The sequence below is a fragment of the Rutilus rutilus genome, assembly GCF_951802725.1.
Source record: "Rutilus rutilus genome assembly, chromosome: 19".
NCBI lineage: Eukaryota > Metazoa > Chordata > Actinopteri > Cypriniformes > Leuciscidae > Rutilus > Rutilus rutilus.
The window spans coordinates 6,823,035-6,846,726 of NC_140232.1; the positions used below are offsets into that span (position 1 = coordinate 6,823,035).

The window sequence follows — 23,692 nt, forward strand, 5'->3', positions numbered from 1 at the left end:
ATTTCATGATGCTATGATGAATAGAAAGTTCAAAAGAACAGCATGTGTCAACAGGTGCAGTTAATACAGGTAATGAGTGGAGAACAGGAGGGCTTCTTAAAGAAAAACTAACAGGTCTGTGAGAGCCGGAATTCTTACTGGTTGGTAGGTGATCAAATACTTATGTCATGCAATAAAATGCAAATTAATTATTTAAAAATCATACAATGTGATTTTCTGGATTTTTGTTTTAGATTCCGTCTCTCACAGTTGAAGTGTACCTATGATAAAAATTACAGACCTCTATATGCTTTGTAAGTAGGAAAACCTATATAATATAAGATTCAGATTGTGTTTGGCTGAAATAAGAAAGTAATTTAGTTTCATTAAAAAGTTTCTTATTTCAGCTAAACACAATCTGAATTATATATATATATATATATATATATATATATATATATATATATATATATATATATATTTATATATAAATAAATAAATCCTATGATGGCTTCAGGGTTGAGTACATTATGGGAACATTTTAATTTTTGGGTGAACTAACTCTTTAAATTCATCTCTGTTTTCAGCAATAACATGTAACATCTTCACAGTGTTCGCAGAACTACACCAGCCAGCTCTTTATGCAAGGTAAAACCCTAGCAATGTACTGTGAAAACTGCCTATTCAGTTTAAAGCCTGAAACACTAGATGGAGACAAAATATTTAGGACAAACAACAGCCATCAACGTTGCTGCCTGCCAAACTTAGCTACATGTAAGAATTGATTAAGCACATGTATGTGGGTATCTGGTCAAATCATTCTACAAAATAATAACAATATGAGTGCACAGTTGATGGCAAGAATAAAATGGACAGCTTAGATCTGACAGTGTTCTGATGTAGGAAAATGAAGCTGTCTTATTTAATGCATCATTCCTGCAGAAATGCATATTGAATGCAGTATCATTGAGGGTTATAAATTAGAGCATGTCATTGGTCATGTGAAACATGTCTGGTTCTGTCCACCTTTGCACATTTTAATGCTTATATTGATATTTTAAGATTTATACTAATAAATCATCCTAATATTTTGACCATTATCTAAGAGCATTCTGGGATGAAGTTGAAGCCAGGGCATCATGTTCAGTTTAGCATTACATCAGAGATGGGTGAATCTCACCAAAACGGTCAAAAACATGTCCGCATTATATTGGAAAATCCTAAAAGTCAAAAGAATTAATAGTAGTCTGCAGTAATGCAAAAAAAAAAAAAAAAAAAAAAAAATTGAATTACTCTATTGTAAATAAAACAATTATATATTATTTAAATTATAAATCAATTTGTAAAATTGTAGTAATGATGGTATCTGGTTAATTTATGCTAATTTTATTTGCAAAAATTATTGTGGTTAATTGTCATTAAATGTCACAAAATAAAAGATTAAAATTAATATATTGATATATACATAAAAGTGTGGGGTCAGTACCAATTTCTTTTTTGACACTGAAGACTGGATAATGATATTGAAAATACAGTAATAATAATTTAATAATTTTTCTCAATATTTTGCTGTATTTTTGATCAAGTAAATGCAGACTTGGTGAGACTTTTAAAACATTTAAAAATCTTAACAACCCCCAACTTTTAAGTGGGAGTGTACTGCACTTTATTTTGTGATCTTTCTTTTTTTATTATTATTATAGAATAGATTTTATTGTCCCATTTGTGGGAAATTTGTCTTGGACAACCATGACACGGCCAGTGCACAACATTGGACTTGTATAACATGACATATAATACATACAATAACACACAATAACTGAAGAAAATACTGCAACAATCCAATCCAGTTTTGGAATTGTCTATTTAATAATTTAACTGCAGTTGGCACCAAATAATTTTTATAGTGATCTGATTTACACATCAACAACATGTTTATATATGGAATATGTTCATATGTTTAGATCCCATACTCATGTTAAACATAGTGTGGCAGCAAAGATTGTCAAAAAGAATTGTGCTAAGTTCAGGGAAAGTGTCTCTAAACCCAGTAGAAAGAGAGCGAATCAGAGAGACAGGAGGCAAAGGAAAGACATATAAAAGCAGAACGGTAGGAAAAAAAAAGGGGAGGACCCGGTGGAGAGACATGTATATATCTAGGGTGAACAGATACCGAGGGGGAGGGAAATAAGTGAGCGAGAGAGTAAGATTGAAAGTGAGAGACACCATGCTGTTTAGGTATACAACCTCAGTCTCAGTGTCTTTCTTGCCATGCTTGGACTGTCAGCGTTCTGGACTGAGCCACTCTTCATACCATACGGGGAAAACATTTGAGAGAGAGAGTGTTTGTGTGTGCAGCCTGAATAAGTGAGTCAAGCCCAATTCTCATCACATCTCTGCAACTGTCTGTCCGAACTGTCCTTACTCCTGTGTGGATGTGTGTGTGAGTGAGTGTGGACCCACATTTCTCCATCAGTGTGTCTGTATGCGTGTCAGACGCTGGCTTGCTCTGCGCAGTCTCTCCGAGCTCCAGTCTTGCGCTCTTTCTGCCTCAGTCTGAGGACCGACACATCCTCTCACCTCTCGCTGCTGCTTTGCCCTGGATCACCTTTGGCCTCCATGAGTGCAACTGAGGGAATCCAGCCTCTCCCTGGAAGGTAAGCCAAACCTGGAGTGTCAGAAGAGCTGGCATGTGGGAATGTTTTATTGTAGCTTGTTTTATTGGAATCAGAGGCTTTTCAACTCAGAGTTCCTCTGGGACCAATTTTGGGATGCATTGGAGGGCCGGACACTTCAACGACCTTCCAGAGTTGCCCTGATACAATTTGTCTGCTTTATTTGTTTTATGTGCAAAGCAAAAATAACCCAACATGTAAGAGCTTGAATTATTGCATTGAAAATACATCAAAAATACAATAAAACAGTAATATTATTACAATTTAAAATAAGAAAAATATTTTTAAAAATGTTAAAATGCCATTATTCCTGTTATGGCAAGGCTGAATGTTCAGTGTTTTCAGTGTTATTCTAGTGTGTGCAAGTGATTTATAACATACATGAATAATTCTAAATGAATTGCTACTGTGTGAAGCCTAATCATTATGGCGTTGTTCGGAGCTTTAAAAATCCACTAAAAAATAATTTTAGTGTGGAAAGTTGTTGATAAAAAGGCATCACAAAACATCTAGATTGTGCTGAATTCCCTAGACAAATGTTGCAGCTTGTCTCGCCATTTTAATTTCTTTTTTTTTTTTTGTGCAATGACTTCCACATGACATGCTCCTTCAGATGAATGGACATTTTGGCATCTAGCCTGGACGTTGTGACAAACAATGATAGCAAACTGCTTCTTGACTGCTGACGTGTGTGCATCACCATCTCCTATCCCAATATACTTTCAGGGATTTATATTTAGCCAACAGTTGTTCAGAGCTCAAAACCCTACTTATATCCTGATCTAAATGTTATTGAGTGTGAAGATGGCGGTTATAGGCAAAGCAAATCTCTCTTGTCAAAAGACAGAAGAGAGTAATTAGCTCTTCCATTCAGTAATAGATAGGCAATGTTGCAACAGACTTGTTTTGAAATGCAAGCAACATGTGAATGTTCATACGAGTATACAAGTAATATAAGCTTTTAAATAATAAAATTTTACTTAAATACATATACTACATTTAAAATGTAATCTGTTATAGATACAAATTTTTAAAGCACCTAATCTCCAAATTAATTACTGTAATATGATATGTTGTTACAAAATATTTTAACAACTATTTTCAAAATGTATAAATATGCAGTTTGAAAAAGCTAAAGTAATTATTTTTACATTAATTATCAAACGTAGCGTCAGGTCTGGCAGTGGCGTGGCGTTAGTCAAGCTCACATCAGCTGACTCAGCTGATACACGTCTACCTATAGGAATACGACGCCTATCACTGTATACGTATATAAGCTCCTTCAGTATTATCAGCAGCTATCGCGTTTCTAAGGAGCTAATTCCCTCCTCCATTCCCAGCTCCTCCTCTCGCCCAGTCAGGTTTTGACGTTCTGATTCCCCTTGAATCAGAATAAATTCTCGAATTATGTTGTACTTAAAATCTCGAATTAATGATATCAGCAATACATTCATGTTTGTTCAGAAATGTAAATATGCTGTTTGCTTTTGTGATACATTTGTGGGTAACTGACAAGTAAAATAGACACTAACAGAAAATGCTTTTCAGCATCAAGACTGTGAATGAATATTCATGTATTTTAGGTGCTATACAGTCTTAGAAGAAAAGGTTCTATATAGAACCTTAAAAGGTTCTATCAGGCGCTATGTATTTGGAACCCCTAAAAGGTTCTATACAGAACCCTTTTTAAGGGTTCAATCAAAAGAACCCTTTAGGGTTCTTTGTAACCAGGAAAAAGGTTCTATATGGAACCTTTTAGGGGTTCATTCATTATCATTTGTTTTGTCCTTTCCGGATTAAATATTTCATATTATTGACAATCATCAAGACCCTAAAATGTAATTCACATAAAAAAAGTCACCCATGAATACTGAAAAAAAGCACACCCAAAGTGCATAGAACTACTAATTTATTTATATTAACAAAAATAATTACTATTACTGAAAGAATGCTACTGTAATTTCAAGTATTCAAGGCTTTAAATGTACAAATCACCATTAAAACATCAACCATTTAAAAAATACCTCATAAATAATGAAAATAGAGTTTCACCTACATCTACATATTAGAAAATAAGTCCATAAAATGTACAAAATTACATTAATCTATCACTAATAAATAATGCAAATATACAGATTTATCTAAATTCCCATCAGTGTTAGAACAACATCAAGTCCCTCAAAACTACAAATCCATATTAATATAACTCACAATGGAAATATACAGATGTAGAAGTACTTAAAATCTACAAATTCATATTAATATCACTCATAAAGAATGTGAATCCACAGATTAAAATTCAGATCAGCATTTCAGAACATCAAGTACTTCAAATCTACAAATTTACATTAATATCACTCATAAAGAGTTGTAATTACAGATTCAAATTCAGATCAGCATTTCAGAATAACATCAATCGCCTCATATTTACAAATTTACATTAGCACTATTCATGACATATGATAATTGATTATACATTTTGAGCACTGGGACAGACCGTTTTTTTTTTTGGCTGCTGGAGAGTTTAAACAGGTAGTGCTCAACAAAAGTCATCGTGTGAGTGATGTGCTTGGGGTATTCCACACTGAATACGAAATAAGTAACAAAGAGGCACTCCATTGCCTCCATCACATCCATTTCTGCGCTCACAATGTTGACACCCTCCATATTGATGCTGGCTCTTTCTGCATGGAGGGGGTTTGAAGCTTCATGAAAAACTATAGTCGGAGTTGGCTTTACTGATTCCTGCAAGTTTATTATTTGACATTAGACATTATTTGTGAAATAACTTAGAATACAGTAGTCCCAAAAGTTAAAATTCCATCAAAAATGATCATTTAGTCAACCCCATTTTGCCCAAAATTTGAATGACTTTTCTGTGGTGAAAAACAAAATGCAGAATGATAGCCTTAGTCATGTTTAACTGCCTTTGCATACTTTCTTCCAAACAATTAGGGATGTGACTGACCATTTTTTACCACAGTGGTAAGGGCCAATTCACTGGCTAGGTTGCACACGCAACTCACAAACAATCATGAGCACAGAAACTTCTTTTCAAGATCAATGCAATATTCATTAATAAAATAGCTTGGATAGCATACTGAAAAACTAAAAAGCAACAATGTATCTGTTTTTGATTTAACTAAACTTGCAGCTTGATTATTGAAGAGACACTACACAAACATTATTCACACATGCAGTTTCTCACTTTCTCTCTGTTGTTAATTTAAATAAATGCAATCCGTTCAAGCTACATCATTTCTGTATCTGATTTAAAGCATGCAGAATGCTAGATCTAAAGGCCTGTTGCCAAAAAAAAATGCATCAGTGTTTTTTTGCCTCCACGTCTAAATTGTATTCATTTAAATTGTGCAAATGTTTTTGTGAGAAACTGAGCAGCCCTCTCTCATTTTTAACATCTTTGTATTTCTCCTGATATTACAAAGCAACTGTCAATAAGAGTAAAACATTCTTTATTAGAACAAACTGTTCAGCACATCCCTCTGACTTCCATGTCTAGCCACATTTAGGATGTTTGGGGCCAGAACTTGAAGAGCAGTCTCTAGATTAAGATGAAGGTCCTTCCCAACCCGCATCTTCACTTCATGCAGCAGCTACTAAAAAAAGAAAGAAAGAAAAATTCATTAAAACAATTTTGACTGTTTTTATTCATACAAAAAAAATTGAAAATGCAGTGGAAATACTAAACTCAAAGGAAACAACACTAAAAGCAAATACTCACAAGTTGTGGAACCCGAAGAAATGGGAACATGTCCATGACCTCTCGTGTTGATTTTGTCATTAAATCGACTCTTTTAAAAAGAGTGCATCTCATTCGATTTTTTTATGTTGGTGTAGTTGGGTTGTCTTTTACGTAGTTCAGCATTTATCACGGTAATGTGCTCCTGAAAACTTAATTGATCTTCTCCAAAAATTTTCCAGGTTTAATATAATCTGAAAAAAGTAGTAAATAACAAAATTCCTATTGTATATCTACCATCTCCTAGCATTACTGGTCAATAACCAAGCAATTTTAAGACATTTTAGTGAAGAAAGATGAAACAGACAAACCTCCTGGGACTGGGTGGAAACCGGATTATCAGTACACTGGAGTACTGGAAAGTTTGCAGTCTTGCATCTTTTTGCATCTTTTTGTTTGCTGAAATGAGCAAAAGACCTTATTATATAAGGAAAAATATTTAGAAGTGACATAGCACAAATAACTGAAGATCAATAATCAGTAGAATTAAAGCAGAAAAAATTCTGTCACCCATTTGCCTTTGTTGTTCCAAACCCACATGACTTTTATTCAAGGATGTCAAGAATAAAAAAAACTTGATTTGGCCGTATGTCTCATACTGCAGATTGTATGGCTTGGAATATAATGCAAGAGTTGTGTGGACTACTTTTACTTTACTATAACAATTTTTTACATGGTGCTTTTGCATAGCTTTTGAAGGTAGAAAATGCCACCACTCATTGAGAACAACTAGTACATTCCCAAAATCTGACCCTTACAGGCCAGGGGGCAAAGGGGGTTTGGCAGACATGGGCTGCTGTAAAAGGTTGTCATATAAAAATGAAATCTATGATGTCTGAGGATCACAACCTGGGTTGACAACCCGGGTGGATAACCTGCTGGAAACTTGTAATTAGGGTCTAAACAATGCTACCTCAAATTCTGCTTTAACTCCCTGGAATCACCCAAACATGCTAAAAAGGTTGATTCATGAATCCTGAGCCATATCTCCCTGATACTTTATGCTAGAAACAAACTGAGCACACCTTTCAAAAGAGTGGAGGAATGCCTTGATTGTACATGTAATTAGAATGTAAGAGTTAACAATGCCTCTTAATTCATAGGTAGGCAAAAAAAAGAAAAAAAATATTGAACATTCCATTTGTATTTGGTAGCATTCTTTTCCCTTTGTTGTTGTTAAAATAAACAAATTACCATGCGAAGTTAACTTTTACTAGATGAAATTATATTTTGACCATTTTCACTAACCAGACAGTCCGTAGGCCCATAACACATTTAGAGGGAATTCAATTTCAAGCCTATAATAGCCTGTCAATTCAAACAAGATCCAAGAAAGCAGTATTAATTGTATACTGCTCTGTTTCTGTATGTACAGTATATTTGCATATATGTTTGCATATTTATGCAATATCTATTATTTGTATTGCAATGTCTAGTATTTCTAATATTCTTTCACAAGTGGGATAGCTTTATTTATTCTATCAAAAAAAAAAAAAAAAAAAAGGATTTGAGAATTTTGTGTTAGGCTGGTTATTGTTCAATCCAGGTGTTTAGAGTGTGAGACAAAGGTACTGACAACTAAATGTTGAAAGACTAAAACACACAGGAGTCATGTGTGGAGTAGGTTTAAAAGTATTTTAAAAAAGTATTTACTGATTAAAACTGTTACATTAAGTAGCAATTTGTACAAAAAAAAACAGGTGTTTTGCCCCCTGGGTACCTTTTGTGTTGCATAAAGATTAGGAACCAAGTGAGAGTGAGTAAATAACAACAGAATTATTATTTTTTTTTTTTGGTAAACTAATCCTTTAATTGTAAAGTGAAAGTTTAATGTATGCTTATTGACTGGTGTATACCTCCTCTTCAGAGACGAGGCCATCAGAGACTGAGAGATCCAGTGCATTCCTTTTAACACCAAATTTCTTCTTCATCTCTTGAACTGCTGATGAATGCACTAAAGGAATTCTCTCTTTTTTAAATTTGTTACGCAGACAATGCAGAAGGGTATCCTGCAGACACATGCAAAAAAATTCAATTTATACCACAGTTCTGGTCCTCAAATATGTAATTCTAAAATGACATGTATACTTAATAGATTTATTGCTGTCAATCTATTAAAAAATTAACTAATTAAATCACATTTTTCCATAATTAAAACAAGTCACATCAATATATTTATATTGTCATAATTACCCATTATTTTCTAAATTAATGTAGAAAGATTATTAAGATGTTATGAATTATATTTGTTTTATCAAGCCAATTATTCACGATTACTACATTTATCTATATATTTATTTTTAATTACCTTTTGTTTGGGCTACCATAGAAAAGCATTATTACCATGTTTCAGAAATTAACTTGCTCACTAATGAGGTGGAAATATGACAGAATCACAATGTAATGAAATTATCTCGCAGATATGAAATGAGGGCAAGCAAGATTTGAGGTTGAGTTTGAAACCTGTGGACTTAAGCTTGAGAAATGTAACATTGTACGTTCATGACCAGAGGGGCTAGTATCCTTCAGGAAAGGAAATCTTGTGATCAGACTTCCAAGAACATCCGTGTATATCTTGTGGCTTGGATAAGAAAAAGGCATATATCAGTTAAAATTAACTATTTTGCTTATGCTTTTTAGGCAGTTTTTTTATATATATAATTTGTATACCATGTGTACTTTGTGATGCTATCAAACAACACTTGAATTAGCAGTGATCGCAGATGTGATTTTTCCTTTTTCTTGAAAGATGGATCCTTCCTCTGTAATGATTCACTAGGTTCTGGTGGAAAATCAGGGAGGCTAAAAACTGCAGGCCACGGCTCACAGCACTTTTGCCTATACAAAAAGTAAGTGTTAATTTTTCACCTAGGCCAAATGCATAAACTAATTTCAGTTCAAGCCATTCTACTAACTGAGTGTGATGCATTTGAATCTCCGAAGAGGTTTCCACACCAGTTTCTTGTCTGTAAAAAAAAAAAGTTTTAAAGTTCCTTTAAAAAGGTCACTTGCTGTTTCATTGTGGGGAATAGTTTCTGCACCATCCTTTCTGTAAAGCCCAACAGGGTTTCTCCATCAATCTCTTGCTCTATTTAAAATAATCAGTACTGTTTTCAAACTTTGGTAATTCTGTCAGGAAATAAGGACATTACAAAGAAAAGTACCTTTATAAATTAACACTGTGATGGAGGGTGATAAATACGTCGTCATCATCATGCTTGTAGGTGTCAAGGGCATGATAGTCCTTTTCTTCCCCAGGGTGAATGACAACCCACTTTCTCTCCTCTTGTACAAGGAAGGCGTGATTATGATAATCAAACTTTTGGGGTATTAGCAGCTTTCCAAAAATCAACCAAATAGCCCTGAATTGGACAATTTTAGACACTTTCATGAAGACTGGAATGCCATCCTCAGCCACATCAATCACGAAGCTGTCTCCAATTTTGTATTTTGTATTGTTTGTCAAAAGAGAATTGACAACAGCCAGTGTCTCCTCGCTGGGGATGTCCTTAGTTCTACTTTTCTTCCTGATGCCCTCTTTTACCCCTTTTCCACCAAGACAGTGCTGGTTCCGGTTCGGAGCCGGTGCCTACTCGCGAACCAGTTCTTTGTGTTTCGACAGCCAAAGAACCGGTTGTCGGCCAGGAAAATTGGTTCCAAAGCGGCACCAAATCTTTGCTGGACTAGAACCGTTCTTTTACCACGTCATGCTTACGTCGAGGGCTGGGGGCGGGGTTATTGTCGAACTTCTTCTCGAATGTAACCTCCGTCTATAGTAATCCAGACGAGCAGCACAAATGTGTTCTAAACGTCTTCTTCTGACCCCAATAAAGGATCGCAAAGCAAGGAGAAACATTTGCAGAAAGACGATGTAGTCCGCCATTGAAACTGTTATGCTTGAATTTGGCGTTTCTAGCAAAGCTAAGACGTAGCCTATGGCAACGTGCACAGTGACGTAACGACGTCGAGGTTCTGAGAAGGTTCGCAAGTTGAACCAACTTTGAACCAGCACCAGTTCCGAACCAGTTCTTTTTTGGTGGAAAATGGGTATTTGAGATCACAAGGAAAGGACCTGAATGGAACTGAGTGTTCACCTTCAGTGTATTTCTTTTGTGGAAGTGCATCCAATGATGTTAACTCCCAACACTGCCTCAGCTGGTGTCTTTTTAGAGAGGGTGTAACACAGGTTTCTAAAATTGCAAGTGTTGCGGGCTAGTCTTTTGAAATATTGGCGCTTGCCTTCAAACCTCATGCACCACAGGGAGGTCCAAAGTCTGAAATGAGGCGAGGATAGTGTGTGAGAAAGTGCAGTTTTGGTGGGAAAGTGTCTGGAAACAGGGCTTGGAAAATCTGAGAGGAATTCTCCAATTAGAAGGCTGAGAAAAGGTATGCGGGAGGACAAAATGATCTCACCAATTTCTCTGCACTTCAGATACACAGCCCAGTGTGCTTCGCCTTGTGGGATGTAATGTCCAATAAGGAATGGTAATATTCTGAAAAGGCACCAGTTTTGAGCTGCTGTTCCCAACAATCTGGTCTGTTTCAGAACACTTTGTGGTAACTTCTGTGGAATATTACGTTTGTCGTTCTTTCCAATCTGAAATGCTTCCAATTCAGCATTTATGTTACTGAGTGAAACTATTTCAGAAAAATGCAATGCTTTGATGACTTTGGTGATCACAATGGGCACAATGCCCTCCAAGAAATCGTGCATTAAGTCTGGAGGAAACGATTTGGTGACGTCAAAGTACTCCAAGTCATTAAAGGGGCATTCATTTACTACACCGTATGTCTGTTTTGAAATCTCTCCAATCTCCCTGAGAGCACTTAGATGGTACTTGTGAACCTCTGAAGATCGAATGATGACGTTGTCTTCATTAACATGAGATTTTAAATCTTGGTAAGTGATCATACAAAATCTGCAAACTCGTCCACTGCTGACACAGCAAGTAAATCCAGCCAAGTTGTGAGCAGACAAATTATCAGCGGAGATCGTAGCCAAAGCGCACACTAAGTTGATTTCTTGTCCATTCACACTGACCAAAATTCCTTCTTTGAAGAGTTTTCTCAGATCCTGAATGAGAGGATGCAGAATGTCCTTAAAACGATATCGTTGAAGAAGCTGATGTCTCACTAGTATACATAAATGTATGTGTCTCAATTGAGATTTGTAAGTTGGTTCAAGATTTCCAATAGTGAAATAGAATGCTGTGAGTTTATGCAAAGTCCGTTTGGAACCTAAAGGGTTAACCACTTCGAATTCGTCTGTGTAGAGATGTAACCTCACAACATTTGGATCGCCAAAAAAGGGTTGTCCTTGGAAAATCCGTCCGTCTGAAAAATCTTGGAAAAATTCACTTGAAGCCTTTTCACTGCTTCTTTGAAAAGATTCAAAAATGTCTTGTTTCTCTAGCTGGACCTTCAATACATCAGAAATGGGTATATACAAAAATGTGTCCTCTTTCCCGTTACTATTAACACCGAGCACATGTTGAACAGGCTCAACAAGATGCAGATGCTCTTTGCAGTATTGGGTTAGCTGATATTCTGTACAGACTCAAATACAGAGTCAAATAGGACCTCACTAGACAGCAAATTATTTAAATCCTCATTGTCTTCTAACCTAAATCCAGACTGGTCTAGATGGAATTGAATTATTTCAGCATACTCCTCTCGGACGAAATTAAGAATGAACTGAAGGCTGGCAATGACTGTGTCATGGGTAACTTTAGGGATGAGATGATTATCCTGAAGATTCAAAGTAAAAAGAGCAATATGATGTTTTAGACCACTCAATAGTGTATTCAGGTCAAAATGAGGGATGCAGTTATCATCGATGTGTGGCAAGCTCTCTGTCTCTGTGAGGTCGGGATCATTTATTTCAGATTCATGAGATCATCTTCCTGGATGGAGGGCAGTTGAATGTTTTCGGTAGATGTGGTTTCTAAAACTGGAGACATTCTTGTAGCTCCTCTTACATATTGCCCTCCAATATTACATATTATTTTGAAGTCTCGCTGGTGTTGGTGAAGTAGTTGCAAATGTTTAAGGTACTTGTGTATTGTACACTTAATGGCATCACAGAATGGGCATTTGTAGAACTCCATTAAATACCTCTGAAGACTTCTTTGGAATCAATCAGGTTGATGGTTTGGAGCCATTTGCAGACATCATCTGTTGTCCATTTGTCTACCATTATGTAATCTTGAAAAGGAAACCAGAAAGTTACTATTCATTTCACATCATGTACATGTCACTACTTTATTAACCTCTTAGTCTACCATGAAAAAAAGTAAAGTATTCTGTAAATGTAAATATTAATGTAAATATTAGTGGAATTTCTAAATAATTTGTTGATTTTTCATATAAAATCGCCTAAAACTTTAAAATGAACAATCATGATGCGTATGTAAATTTCTCAAAAACAAATCTTCTACAAAAAGCATTAAACAAATTTGTATTTGAACAGGCAATTTAAAAATGTTGCTGAGGGAAAAAGGCTCCAGCCTCCCCACAACCCTAAAGAGGAAAAGTGATTTAGGGAATTAATGGATGAAGGGCGATAAGAACATGTGAATAGACCCTAATTGTACAGTCTACAAGTAAGTGCATTCCAAGTAAAGATACAGTGTCAATTTAATACACTTGTTATCAAGGCTGATTGTAGTTAAAGGGATACTTCACTTTAAAATGCAAATTCTGTCATCATGTACTCACCCTCAAGTTGTTTCAAACCTGTATGAATTTCTTTCTTCTGCTGAACACAAGGGAAGATATTTTGAAGAATGTCAGTAACCAAACAGTTAACTGGAAGTCAATGGTTCCAGTTAACAGTTTGGTTACTGACATTCTTCAAAACATTCTTCAAAATACTTTTTTTGCCAGCCCACATTACCTCACAGACACGCGCATTCAAATGTGAGGTAGTTACGGGGGTTCGGGGGTATGCTCCCCCGTGAAAATTTGGATTTCTCAGACCTACATATGTGCATTTTAAGGTGTTTGAAGGCCAAAAAATTGGATAACAATAGCTTTAAAAGCATGTCAGTGGGCAGTAGCATACATTATTTGTCAAGCAGATGACAGGTGAAATATTCAAACACATTCGAGGACCATACAAATATTATAAATTCATCAACTCATTAACTTTATACTTATGAATTTTGCTTATAGTTTCTGTAATTAGCTCAGAACATTTGTGTTAAATAGGAATACATTGTAATAATGTTAATCAAGCTGACTAAATCACACGACTGCGCAGCAGTTCACATGCACTCACAATAAAAATACAATATAATTTAAAACAAAGACAAGCTCATTATACAAAGGAAATAATATTACAGATCTAGACAAATTGGGTTGCTTATAGTTAAAAGAATGTCATGACGATCATTTAGGCTAGATGTATTGATTGCATTAGTGCGTGATATTGAAGAGTGCGTGGTCACTCGAGCACACGGCTGACACAACAGGAAAGTTAGTTTTTCTGAGTTTTATATTCGGACATATACCGTGACAACATCTTATCTGACAGAGGACTGTGCGGCGCTGCTGACTGCGTTATTTATAAAAAAAATGTAATTGCTGTGAGATTGTTTGCTGTTGCGCGCAAATCCTGGAGATATTCTAGGATAGGCTGAAATCACTCACGTGGTGCGTCTCTGTGTGAGACAGATTTCAACAATCACCAGTCAGAGACAGCAGCAAAGCCAAAGCACAGTGAAATAAGGCAACTTATGATTTACATGGTTTACGTAGGCTATTGTTCGGTTTCATATTTGTCAGTCAACTTTTCAAAATACATTCGGGGCTACACTCAAAACATTGGGGGCTGAAGCCCAGGCAAAATCGGCTGGTGCCGCCTCTGGCTCTAAGTCCATGTGATGTATTCTCCACATACTACCTAGGGAGGAAGAACGCTTCCTCAATGTTATGGTGTGCATCAGCTGTAGACCCCCCCCCCCCCCCCCCCCCGCCCAGAAAGGGTCAAGGAAGTTTGGCTAAAACCCATTCCAATTGTAAGTACTGTCCTACAGTCCCCGAATGGTACAAAGGACTACACGGCTTACGTAGGGCGCTGGGTAGGTTACGATGTGCACTTGTTACCCGGCACACAGTGGTTTGCCAACATATGCATTGCCAGAACCTCGTAACTCAGTTCAACAGTTCTGCCATTTTCCCAAAGGAACCCCTGATGTCAGCATTGAACACAGAAGTGGCTGACAGATGACGCAGTCGCGTTTACTATTGTAACCTCCATTCCTTGATGGAGGGAATGAGACGTGATGTCCCTCCTGCCACTACCTGCTGGATGGCCAGGACACACTCTCGCTCCTCAGCACAAACCTGAATGAATGGATGCACGCTAGCTCCTTTTATAGCTGTATGTCTGGAGGAGTGACGCATGCAAATTCCACTCGCCAATTCTCGTTGGCTTTTTCTGAAGTATTAGAGGTGTTCGATGCTCCCAGGTGCGACCCTTAATGTCAGTATTTGACACCACGTCTCATTCCCTCCATCAGGGAATGGAGGTTACAATAGTAACTGACGTTTTCCTGCTTCATATTTTTTGTGGAAAACATGATACTTATTTGTCCAGGAATATTTCAAAAGAACGTTTATTTAAAATAGAATCTTTTAAAAAATATTTTAGTGTCCTTACTGTCACTTTGGATCAATTGAATGCATCCTTGCTGATTTAAAGTATTTCTTTCTTTCTTTCTTTCTTTTTTTTACTTTCTTACTTACTGACCCCAAACTTTTAAATATATAAATTAAATGTACACTTTTGTAATAATATAATGCATTTCCACACGACCAGGGCTGCTTTTGTTTCGGCTGTTTCATGTGATGTCATCACAGAATGATGCCTTGAGCCTATTACAAGGACAGTTCCCCTGGAATAACCGGGGTTTGAGTTCCCTGCTCAAGGGCACAATGGTGTTGACTTATGGCTCACCTCTTGGGGGCATCGATCCAAAGATCTTCCAGTTTCCAGCCCTGAGCGTTAACCACTGAAACACACCACCCCATTAGACACCCCAATTGTAGTGGGATCAGGATTCATTTAGCCTGGACCACTGACCACAGTTGATAAAAACCAGATGTAGATTTTCACCACACATTGCTTTAAATTTGTGTTTAAAACCACTTTGCCTCATATAACCACACAGTCCTTTCCTAAATAGGTAATAATAAGTCTTTTTGGCAAACGCCAGATGTGTTTTTGCATGATTATTTTTGAATGATATCCATCCGTGCGATCCTCTCTGACTACTGGTGCGTCTTTATTCTGTTATCTGCTACTGAGCTCTGTGCACTTAAAAAAAAATTATGCAATGCAAAAACGATTCAACAGAAGATCCATTTTAAGTTTCCACAAAAGCATTCATTAAAGAGTTCTTAAAATAACAATTTTCGGATCCATGGATGTTAAAGGTTCTTCATTGAGCCAATGATGCCAGTAAAGAACCTTTATTTTTAAAGTGATTGTCTGTCTCTCTGTGGTTTCTCTCAGAAGACTTCCTCTTGGTTGTGTCAAAGTCTGAAGGACAACCTCTTTAGGCAGTATAGATGATGTAGCTTCCAATTAAATTTGAACCAATGAACACTTTCTGTGAACTGAACTGTACGTTATTTATGGAAAATCACTGACTGAACACCAATGCAAACAGAAATTCACGTTTTAAGTCAATTTTCTGCACTGAAACCAAAATATACAACTACATTTCAGTGTATGATTTGAAATAATAAGAAACGACACTTTTAGTTAGAGATCATATTAAAAAAGACTGAGGGCATGGTAGAAAGAAGAAAAAAAAGAAAAAGCTGAATAGATCTCCAACCAGTCAAATGAAAGTTTCGGTTCAGTGGCGTGTGGAGACAAGGAGAACTCACTGTCCACTGACAAACACACAAACACATGCTGGGGTACCTCTGGGTATTTATGGATGAAAAATGATCTGTTCTTACAGGCAGTGTGTGGGAGAAATATTTGTTGTAATGGGCTTTCATTTGCAGTAAGTGCTACTGATTATATACATTAGGCTACATTGATGTTACTGATTTAAAACCATTATGGCCTTCTGGGTAGAACTTACTAAGAGTCTGGCTATGTTTTGAATGGGATACTAAAATGCCTACTGCACAGTATAAACAGTATACTCCCTAGAGTGTTTTTTTTTTCTCTTTTTTTCTTGTGAAGCAGAGCCCAATATGCTACAATTCAGAAATGCAAAATATCAGAAAATTGCACAAACAAATTATATAAAGCAGGGTTTCCATCCCATGTGTTCAAGAGAACCGTGCATAGGAGCAAAATTGAAATCGAAACGGAAGATGCTTTTATTAAATGTGGTAAATTACAGGTGTAGACTGCAAAACAAAACACTCTGACGAACTTCTTGTTTGCTTGCAAATGTCAGTGGGTGCTTTATGACTGAAGTGACAGTGAGTCAGACAGTTCTGGGACAGGCTTTGGCTCCGGCATGTCACAGTGTCCAGAGAAACTTGAGATGCTTTGTGATGAAACATGGTCCAACAATATTTTTCACAAATTTACAAAAAAACACTCTGCATACAGCAAAAATAGCATGATGGTAGTGTGCTATTTCGATATAGCCTTTGAGTCTAACAGTTATGGAGTTTCTGTGTATGAACTCTAAAAATACAGCTCCATGAGGCCAGCTAACACCTTCAATTATACCGTATCTTGATTTTAACTACTGTTAATGTCATATGATTATGATTCACTGCAACCATGCATGTTCCCTTCAGAAACTCCAATAAAGATAAAAAAGACAATGAACAAAGATAGTATTCACTGGGAAGGCCCCCGGGCCGAACAGTTCTGGTTGAGTGTGCTCATCTTTGACACCTCCAGGATTGATTTGTTGAGATCAGGCTCGAGTTAAAAACAAAAAAATCTGTATATCCACCATCCCCCATTACCATCCCCATTAGATTAATAGTATTGAGTATCTATTATATAAAACTTAATAAACTATAACGAACAGTAATTCGACCAATCAGAACTCAATATTGTAATGCGCTGCGCACAGTCAAGCATGTTTTCGTCGTTAACAGATATCTAAAGTGAGTTGATTGGAAGGGGTCTTTGCTAAAGTTGCATTCAGTTATTGAAAATGAATGCAATCACCTAGAGGTGATGACACACACATATTCTAGCTAAATGTAGGCTACGTGTGTTTATTTGTTTATGCGTTTATTTAAATCTGCACAAGAACCATTCAAGCCACAGCTAACAAAGACCGCTAACCACCTAAAAGCTGCATTTTTGATGGAGTTTCTGGCTGTTTCTATCCAGATATTTAGAATAAAAGGATGTGTGCTGTATATGCGTCAGTGAGGGATGAGAGGCGATACAGAGAGAGAGAGAGAGTTCCATTCAGAAATGATCACCCTATTCTTTTCGTTATCGAAGATTTTGTTAGAGCCCTGAAAAATGTGGGGTCTGTTGACAATAATTCGACTATAAACACTTCAGTGAAGACACTCCCTCTGAAGGCATAATTTAAGTAGTTTAGAGAGAGAGAGTCTGTGCTTAGTTATACAAAACTACAGTCATATAAAAGATTTCATGAATACTGCCTGCCTATGTAGATTTTTATTCTTTATATATATATATATTTTTATTTTATTTTTATATATATATATATATATATATATATATATATATATATACAGTATATATATATATATATATATATATATATATATATAATAATTGTGTATATAAACAGATATTTCCACAGTCTACATCAGTATTTTTTTATATATATTTTTTTAGATTCTGTCTGTTTGGTCAGCCAGTGGCCTTTTGGGATTATTTACAGGGATTTTGAACACTCTCTCACACACACACATACACACACACACACACACACACATTAGTCATAACTTTGCTTTAATGCCAACCTCAAATTTGACCTTCTCAACATTAACACTGTCAGGCACAAATATGACACCAAGAAAAGAGCAAAAACAAGAAAAAAAAAATTGTCAATACCTTCCCATAATTTCACTCAGGGTCTTCTTGGGATTAACTAGAGCCCATTTTGAAAACAAATTAAATCTGTTAGTCTCTCTTAATCTTGACCATGACAGTCACCGAGTGTCAGGATTCAGATTATTTATTTATTTTTCACGAGTCATCAAGTTTCTGTGCTTGATCGGCTTTAGTAAACTTCATTTTCAGAAGTGTAGAGGCGGCTGACATGATTCTGATGTTTCATGCGGCCTAGGTGCATAATTGCATGGTTATGTAACTCAAGAGTGTCTCATTGAGAAGCCTAAAGCATGGTGCTTTGAGAGCAAAAGAGAAAGTCCATAGCAAAGATTCAAAGGCTTAGAAATCAAACAGAAGGGCCTGTTATCTGGAGAGGATGTCTGGGAATGTTGAAATTCTCGTTTCTATCATTTGTGATATTCTTTTTGAAATGCATGCTTTCTTTTCAATAGCTGTCTGTGTGGTGCACCTACCACAATAACATAAATGTGACTCATGTCTTCTGTAACTGGTAATCATCCCATAAGCACTTTGATGCCCAGCACACAGCAATGATAATTACCTGATTTTTGAAATAAACTTGATGGCTAATTTGTCAGAATTGGAGAGTTTAGATTTGACAGAGTAGAACTTTGGCTAATTAGCTTATATTGTTTTGAATAAGCATGTTGTGCTTTGGTGTTATGACAGCTGTGTTAGTGTTAGTTGACAGCATCTGCCATTGCAGCTAAATGTCAAGGGTATTTCCAAGAGAGAGCTTCATGCATGCAAGATGAAGATTTTTTTCCTTATGACTTAATGGTGAACGAAATTTAACACAAAATCAGTACAAATATAAATTGTGCAGTACATACTTATAACCCTGTAAAGCCTACTGGATCCTTTTTAATACACAACATTTTTAGGCCTCTACATTTTTAACATAATCAAAACTTTGCAGAAAAACCTGTTGTACACAATCTACTACATGCCTTCTGTCATCTGATTGATAGTTTAGCTAGTAAAAGTCTTTTTAAAATTATTGTAAAAAAAAAAGTCCCCCTTCAGGTCGTGGTTCACGTTGCTTCGAAAACTAATTTTTTATAAAGTAAATGTAAGAATAATTTTTATATTATTAGTAATGAGTTGAACATTTACTGGACTGAAGCAACTGATATTTACTTGATTATCCATACTTTCTCATTCATATTTTAGAAAAATCATGTTTAAGGGTATACGTTTACACGACAACAATGTTTAAAACGGAGAAGTTTTTCCTTTGAGTTTCCGCGTACAGACGACACCATTATCAAAACGATCCCCGTTCACACGGATCCGCGAAAACAACAAAAAAAACACTGTATTCTGCTGCCAGGCCATTAGATGGCGATGAAACACTATAGACTGAACACATAATACACATGTGCATGAAGCAGGCGGGTAATCTATCGACCGCGTGCTGCCATCTTGTAGCAGAACTTCACTTACGTTAGCATTCCATTGACTCCCATTCATTTTGGCGTCACTTTGACAGCAAATAACTTTACATCTGAGGCGTTTAAAGACTCCATTTGTCCATTATTTATTTCTAAAGAAACACGACAATGTATAAAGGGCTCCATTACCTTCTATGTTACATTATGGCCCTGTAAAAATAGTTTTTGTAAAAATAGGCTAACGATTGCGTCATAACCACTCGACTCTCTGTCGCACAGTAGAGAAATTACCGCACAGACAGGAGGAGAAGCTCGCAGGCAATCAGGGGGACGTCAAGGGTGAAGCCCATAGATATATTATACTGTCAAAATAATTAATCACAATACTTACTCCTGCTCACTCACGGCAAAGAACTCTTTGCTCAAGCTCGCCGTCTCTGCAAGATTAACGTTGGCAGTTTGCACGCACAGCTACTAGAAGATTTACATCTGTCAGACAGGTTGCTCACGTCATCAAGCTTAGTTTGAGTCGGTTTGAGTCTGCGCGTCAGGAACGGAAGTGCTAAAAAATCGCTAAAAATGGGCTTCACTTGTCTCAATTGAGTTCCAATGAGATGGCTCTGTCCACTTCTTATACTGTCTATGGCATGAAGTCATCGTCTTCAGAGATTCACGTTTTTGTTGTTTACACTGAGACCGTTTTCGAAAACTTGCACTTTGAAACCCGTTTTCACAAAACGCATAAAAAGTTGTACGTTTTTAGTTGAAAACGGTGTCGTGTAAACATCCCCTTAATCTGAGCAATGCACAGAAATGTGCACAAAACATAAACTGAGATGAGACCGCCCATACATTTCCATAAATCTGAATACATTCTGAACATTTTGATTGCATGGAACATTGGGATTTGATGTTATCATACATGCCCTAATAATGGTCAAATCCTCAGCAATTAGCAATGCTGATATGGCCATCTTAAGCAATTACAGGCCAACCTTGATAAAGTCACGATTTCATAATTAATGGCTTCCCTTCTCTAATGTCTTCCTACATCGACTCCCTTCTCCCTGACCACGTGAGGCTGTGGAGAGTTTCTGAAAATCATTGCAAGATACTGCTGTTTATAAGCACTATAATGTGTTCCCTGAGAGTTTATATGGGAATAATGAAGAGATTCTATAAAGATTAACTGAGTTAGGAAGGATTATAGAGAAAGGTCGGAGGATATTATCTCTGGAACTCTTGAAACAAATCATGCGTCCATTTGAAAGTAGCTCATAATTTAATACAAACGACCTTCATATAAAGACAATGATGACCTTTCAAAAGATTAAATAACATGCAGACAGACAATGACATGAAAGATTATTAAATACAGATGAAGAGATATTAAAAAAAATGGGTGGTGGAAAAACAAGAGGGATGCAGAAAGAGGGGAAGAAAGATGAATTAGGATATTTAAAGTATAGATTTTACTTTTCGTACTTCCAGGGGTTGCTGAACCATTTATAGATATGGGATTCAGGTGTGCATTTGCATTTGCACAGTCTTCCAAACCCTGCTGTGGCTTCAACGTGTCTTATGTTTCCTCTAGACAGCAATGAGATTAAGACACTATGCGGGAAGGATACAAAATAGGACTTTAAACTGAATTAGTTTTTTTATCTCATTTAACAAAGTGTCAGGGAAACAGACCTGGTTAACTTTCAGTTTATTTTGAATATAGAGCTAGTTATGTGATGCAAACGTCAAAATGTATTAGTATATAAATCATGCACTATAGTAAATGTAACATAGCATAGTATTGTGGAAGAAATTGCTTAAAATACTTCTTTATTTATTGATAATTTGCCCTTTAAGTTTTCTTGTAAGGCCCGCCCAATCGGTCCGACGACAGTTTCCGATAAGCGGGTGAAGGTTTACTGCGTGTTACTGTCTTTTCAGTGTTACAAAGTAATTTAATTCCAATTAAGCATTTATCTGACTCCATTTTATCATGACCTCGAATTTAGGTTGGAATGCCAATTGGTTATTGGTCATTTATAGTTTAGCAGCACCTTTGATTATTCTATTTAACTCTTTACTCTTATTATCCTCGTTCACTCGGGTGCCAAAGTCACGCAGGGTCCTCTCACCGGCCGTTTAATGCGGGACCACGATCACAAACTCGCCAGTCTGATCAATAACCAGAGGCTATGGCTAAAGCAATTTTACAATGCCGCCAAAGCTTGCTATTGTGAAAAGGTACCTATGTAGCCCCCTACAGTCGCCTCTATTAGTTAAAGCCCAAAGAATAACCAGAGGTTATGGCTATACATTAAGATAATGCCGCTCCAATGCTTGCTATTACTTCAATTGTATTTTTATCTAGCCCCCTATAGTAATGCGCCTGCATAACAATTTAGTTAAAGTCAAGCTGTTAGTCAGGAATCTCACCAGATGTGCCTCACGCTCTATCTAACCTGAGATCTAGTACACTCAAAATTATATGTTGGCTTTAATTAACTTTTTTATGTCAACAGGTGGGTTACGTTGGATTTATGTAACATTATTTCAATAAACTTAAGTTAATTACATAAGGTTAATCCAATGCCGTTTAGTTGAATAATGTTGACAGTCTTAATTTTGTCCAAAACAATTAAGTTAATTAAGTTCAGTTATCCTCAAATTAATATTTTTTACATTCAACCAAAACAAATAATCCAGTTATTCAATGAATACACTTTTTCTTTTTTACAATTTTCCAAACATGTACAAAATATTTACTCTGTAAAGACTGCCTTCACTTTTTCAAGAAAAATAATTAATTAAATAATAAATAATTAAAAATAAAAGCATGTTGCCTTTAAGTGAAATAATTTATCAAAAACTTATAAATGTGTTCTGCAAAAAAAAGCAGCAAACAATTTATCAGTTGTTAAAAACAAGACTTTTATTCAAAGGAATGTATCATGGTTGATATTGAAACAAAAGTACTGTAACAGTCAACAGTGCAACATTATAGAAAGAGCAGAAATGGTCCTGACCTCAGATTACAGGAGTTTATTTTTCAGCCGTAAATAAGACCAAGCGTCGAAGAACACACATCTGCACATTGTTCAGGTTATGTATTTAGATGCCTTGAATCATGATGCCAACATCTTTGTAAGGATCTGTAGCCTCTGCTCCTTCATGTCTGATCACATAGATTCCTAGGGTGGTCTTGCGTATCGAGGTTAGGGCTTCATCATGTTCAACATCCCCAAAAAAGTCAAATACAAAAAGAAACAATTAACAACAGATGAGGAGTGAAAGGGGGAGTTGGTTTTAGAGAAACATACAATAAAAAATAAAACAAAATTAAATAATTTACCATGCACTCCTTCACAAGGTTTGAGGGTCCCTCATCCAGGTAAACAGCAAGTGCTTTCAGGATGCATTCACCTTTTTCCATAGGTGTCATTCTGAACAATGAGACAAATAAGCAGTGTTCAGAAGAATTAACACAAATTATCCCAAAGTTAAACCCCTCTACAAGAGCCAAAAAAATATTATCTGCAACTGCATGTGTGAGGGCCTCAAAATTCAGAGAACCAGTACAAGAAAAGTTATAAGTGGTTCTATACCAAAAGCGTTGCTACAGAAAAGCTATTAAATAATCTTGGATGTCAGAGCTGTTCCAATTGTAGGTGCATAAATCACAAATCTGATGCTGTAGAGAAATTGGGTAAATCGACGAACAAGCTCTGAAATTAAAACAGAATTAATCATGTACATATTAACATTCAAGAGCTTGTAAACCAAGCTTCAAGGGATACTTCAGTATTTTATTTTACTGACACTTATGTCATTCAAA

At 36.2% G+C, this 23,692-nt stretch overlaps 1 protein-coding gene across 3 annotated transcripts in view; it reads left to right on the top strand.

Moving 5' to 3' along the window:
- The first annotated feature begins 2,044 nt into the window (after nucleotides 1-2,044).
- opn7d (opsin 7, group member d) overlaps nucleotides 2,045-23,692 on the top strand; it is a 62,714-nt gene continuing 41,066 nt past the window's right edge. Inside the window, exons 1-2 of one of the 3 annotated variants that reach the window (XM_084388983.1) lie at nucleotides 2,045-2,636; nucleotides 9,164-9,263. The gene's annotated coding sequence lies outside the window, so the exon portion shown is untranslated. The remainder of the gene's footprint in view (nucleotides 2,637-9,163; nucleotides 9,264-23,692) is intronic. The other 2 variants (XM_084388982.1, XM_084388981.1) reach the window with 2 other exon arrangements.